The sequence below is a fragment of the Halichoerus grypus genome, chromosome 8 (assembly GCF_964656455.1).
Source record: "Halichoerus grypus chromosome 8, mHalGry1.hap1.1, whole genome shotgun sequence".
NCBI lineage: Eukaryota > Metazoa > Chordata > Mammalia > Carnivora > Phocidae > Halichoerus > Halichoerus grypus.
Genome location: NC_135719.1, coordinates 99,162,908 through 99,167,666, shown reverse-complemented (window position 1 = coordinate 99,167,666; position 4,759 = coordinate 99,162,908). Strand labels below are relative to the sequence as shown.

At 33.6% G+C, this 4,759-nt stretch overlaps 1 pseudogene; it reads right to left on the bottom strand.

The window, feature by feature from the left end:
* Positions 1–3,479: 3,479 nt before the first annotated feature.
* On the bottom strand, positions 3,480–4,295 carry LOC118540317 (nascent polypeptide-associated complex subunit alpha pseudogene; annotated as a pseudogene).
* Positions 4,296–4,759: the final 464 nt, after the last annotated feature.

Below are 4,759 nucleotides of genomic sequence, written 5' to 3'. Positions count from 1 at the left end.
ATTCAAATACATTTGATTTTTATTTTATAGTTAAGCAATTTATACGGACTCTATTTTAAAGTGCTCTGCTGTGACAATCTTGAATACCTTTAATATTTCATCATAGTTAATGTATGATATTTGCTGCAAGTTTGTTTATAGTTATATTTTATCAGATGAAGTAAATTCCTTTCTATCCCGACTTTGCTAAGTTTTGCTTATGTGTTTGTTTTACTCATAAATGGCAAGTTTCTAAAATTGCCTTTTCTGAATTTATCAAAATATGTGTTTTTATTTTCCTTTACTGTGTTGATGTGGTAAATTACATTCATTAATTTTCTAATGTTAAACTCTGCATTTTTGGAATAAAACCAACTTGATCATAAAAAAAAAAAGTGCTCTGCTGTGAAATTCAAGTGTATCTTAAGTCCCACCACCAAGATGATGACAGAAAAATATGGAGAAAAATTATTTTCTTTCTATTTCAGCTTACAAATGAGATTCTTCATTGTCACTTGTCTCTGGGGATGAAATGCAAAATATTAATATAGGCAATGAATAGCATTTTGCCATATGAATGGTATAGTAAACAAAAGAAAGGGAGTGTTGAGGAACAAAAGAATATTGAGTAAAAGGGAGGCTTACAGAACAGCAATGTTTTTAAGCACTGCAATTATTTCACTAGACAATCTTCCACTAGGAAAGTTTTTTAAATATGTACTTATTTTTTTTGTAGAGCGATTTAGTCTATTTAATGATACTTCTTTTGGGATTATATTAACCATATAAGCTTACAATTTCTTATGAGAAGCTTAGTAATGCAATTTCCCAGATGTTTATATTTAGGAGAATGGCATTATATTTGTTTTGAAAGAATTTATAATTTCTGAAAAATATTGATCTAATTATTTAAGTGTAAATATTAATTGCTTAATAAGAGAAGAACCATGTGTTTTGGGGCCTAAAGTTTATATAATTTTTGATAGCCTCTTTTACTTTTTTATTTTTTAAATATTTATTTATTTTAGAGATAGAGAGGCAAAGGGGGGAGAGGGGCAGATGGAGAAAGAGAAAGTCCTAAGCAGACTCCTGAGATCATGACCTGAACTGAAACCAAGAATTGGACGCTCAACCAACTGCACCACCCAGGCTCCCTGATAGCCTTTTTTAAAAAACAGGGCATAGGGGCGCCTGGGTGGCTCAGATGGTTGGGCATCTGCCTTCGGCTCAGGTCAGGATCCCAGAGTCCTGGGACCGAGCCCCATATCAGGCTCCCGGCTCAGCGGGGAGCCTGCTTCTCCCTCTCCCTCTGCCTCTCCCTCTGCTTGTGCTCTCTCTCTCTGTATCTCTGTGTCTCAAATGAATAAATAAAATCTTAAAAAAAAAAAAACAGGGCATAAAATTATAAATAATAAATTCAGTAATTTATGTCCACTTATTTACATTGAGAATGAAATGACAAAAATATAAATTATAAAATGCTTATTAATACCATAAACATAATAAAATTCAAAAAGTAAATAATTATTAATCTTTTGACATCTCTAATTGTTCTGATATTTTTGGCTTGCATATTCATATTTCCTCTTCATGTGACCATGATTTTATAATAAAATTTTCTATAGAAGAAATAAAAAGGTAAGTTGGAATTTCCTCTGTTATAGTTGATCAAAATTTGTTTTTAATTACTGAGATTTGACTCTCCACAAGCACGTGTTCACTCAAGAGTAGCACTGTAGTTAACACTACAAATGTGTATTATAACAACCAGGAATTCTGATAAGTTCTCTTTTGCATGATTCCCATGAGAAAGGTAAAAGAAAAAAGTATTGTGCATACACAATATATTGTGTATACTGCATTACACATAGTGCGTTATATATTCCTGATAGGAGAATTTGATTAAAAATTGACTAGAATTAAATCTTCCACTTGTAATTTTCCTCATGAAATTTTTAGAAGAATTTGCATGACTTCCTTCTTATTCTGTTCATTTTAAACTTTGTTACTCTTCCACTGTGTGCAAACATCCCATGCAAAGAATTATAGGGCACATTCTATCATGATAAGCCCTCATTCCCTGAGTCTTCATGCTATGATGTTAGGTAAGTTGGCATAGTGGAACTCCTCTCTACCGGATGGCCACCAATAACCTAACTATATATTGAAGTCACTGCAGTTCACATAAAGACATTCCTCTATACTTTAATTAAATGTAGCACAAACCCAACTTCTTTCCTGGATCCCCAAAGTACTCACAATCACTCCAGTAACTTATAACTGTCTATAAAGTACAGGGCTTTTACTTATTTCAGTTAAAATATTACTCTTGATTTTTTTTTTTTTTTTTAAATGTAGGATCACATGAACACATTGCTGGAGTTTCTCCCAAGGTCCAGAAGGGGTCCATGAAAGTGAATGGCACTGTGTTAAGCTTCATTAGCTTCACATTAATCCACCTCTCTGCTTCCATTCTTAATCACACATTTTTATGACTACTAAAAACAGCTTCCCCGTAATAAAAATAATACATGATGTATTTCAGTAACTGGCAAGGTGATTAATTATAGGCTAAAATCTGGGTTATTCTTCATGAGAAAATAATTGCTATGATTATCTTTAGACCTGATATGCATTTAAATGAATTATTTTAAAAGAAATGTTCTAATTGTCTTGATTTTGTAAAATTTCCAAATCTTACTCTTATGGAAATCAGTTCTTGTAATACTAGAGTCTTAAGATAAATCATTTTAGTGATGACTAATTAATAGAATGTCAAAGATAATGTTTGCACTTTATATTTTCCATTTACAGTATTACTTTTTTTCCCTAAAAACCAAAATTATTGTGAAATACTGAAACTATCATAAAAATCTAAATAGAAATACCTCTGGATTTTAGCATAAAGATGGCTTTATTTTATGTGAATTAATCAAGCCTCAACTGATTATAACAGATAATGTTTAAAAAGAGATTTTGCTTGAAAATACAGTATCTGACAATTTCAATGCAACAAAAACAATTTGTCTAGTACCACTTTTATGCACTTACTTTTATAAATAAGTAATGGGAAACGAATCCATACGTGTTACAAAAAGACTTTTGATAGTCAGCTCTAACATGTAAATGGACTTTTAGCGTTGGTAACTTGGGCTGTAGCAAACTGAATAAATCCTTAGTGACTTAGCAAACATTTTCACTTTAGCATTGCATTCAGTGAAGTTTTCTCTTCTGATAAGCTTTGAGTTTGAGCTTAACTGTTCATTTATTTCTATTACATAGTGAAATTTGAGAGCCATTTCAGGAATCTGATCTGCACCCTAAGGAGAAACATTCTAAACAAACACAAGAAGCCTTTTAAGGGGATCCTGTGCATTCTTTTTTATTATGTTAGTGCATTCTTTATAACTAGTCATGTAAAAGTAGATACTATGAAATCCAAACTCATTTTTTTTCATCCAACAAGAAGCCGTAACTTTGTTAATGATAGAAACTACAAATTTCAAACCAAGCTGCAGTTATTCTTTTGAAACACCAAAAAAAGTCCTTGTTTTCAGATGGTTACATGTTAATTCCATAATAGCATTTACAATATCATTACTGTTGTTCTTCAGGGCTCGGACTGCCTTTGGTCTTGACACATTTGCTTGTGACATGACCGATTCTATGTCCTTAACCTCTACACCGGTTTCATCAACCTCTTCCTCTTCACTCTCCTCTTGTACAGTTCGAGTCTGTGTGTTTTCTTGAATGTTTGAGACAGCTTCACCTTGAACTTTGAATTTCTCAGCAGCTGCTAGTTGTGCTTGCTGAGATAAATCCTCGATCTTGGCTTCCCCCAAAACTATGTGGGTATCTGAAGCTGGGCTGTTGTAGACATCTGGTTTTGTGATGACAAAGAGGATATTCTTAGATTTCTGGATAGTGATTCTTGTAACCCCTGTAACCTGTCGAAGACCCAGTTTGGACATAGCCTTCCCTGCCTTCTTTTCACTCCGGCTCTGTTTTGCTTTACTGACTGGTTCTTCATCGATTCCAGTGGCTGCTGCCAGCTGGGCCTGTTGGGTGGTTGCCTGTGTGGAATCCTGTTCCTCAAGCTCTGGTACTGAGTCATCACTGTCAGATTCTGTTCCAGACCCTGTCTCAGCCTGGGGCTGTGGCAACTCCTGCTCTGTAGCAGGGACAGTTTCTGTGGCTTCACCAGGCATTTCTGGAGGGAGTAAAAAGGAGGCCTGAATTGACTGGGATCCGTTCTGCTGCCCAACCCAGAGTCAAATATTCTTAAAAACTCTGTGTGAGGGGAACGCGGAACCCCCAAACTCACTTTTATTGAATATTTTTCTTTGAACCTTTAATGACTTTCTCATTGTGACTTATAATTTCAAAATATGTCTGAAAAAGCAACAAAATATATTACACAGGATAATTCTTTCTGAAGTTCAATAATTGTCCAGACTCTCTCCATAGCCAAGACTGTGACATTTGGACATGATTTCTCTATCATGAGGTATTACTAATAAAATTCCAATAATAGGTAGTTATATCTAAGTAGCATATAAATTTAAAGTTGTCTACATTCTAGAAAACACACAATAGGAACTAAAAGTGATTCACATTTACAAATACTTAAAAGGTGTAGGAAAACTGTTAATAAGAAATATAAAGCACCCAAGTTATCTTAATAATTTATTCTTTTTTTGAAGCTAAAGTGGGTCTTACATTAGAAAACTCTTCCACTAAAAGAAGTTTACACCAATGTATTTATTTTATAAGATATTTG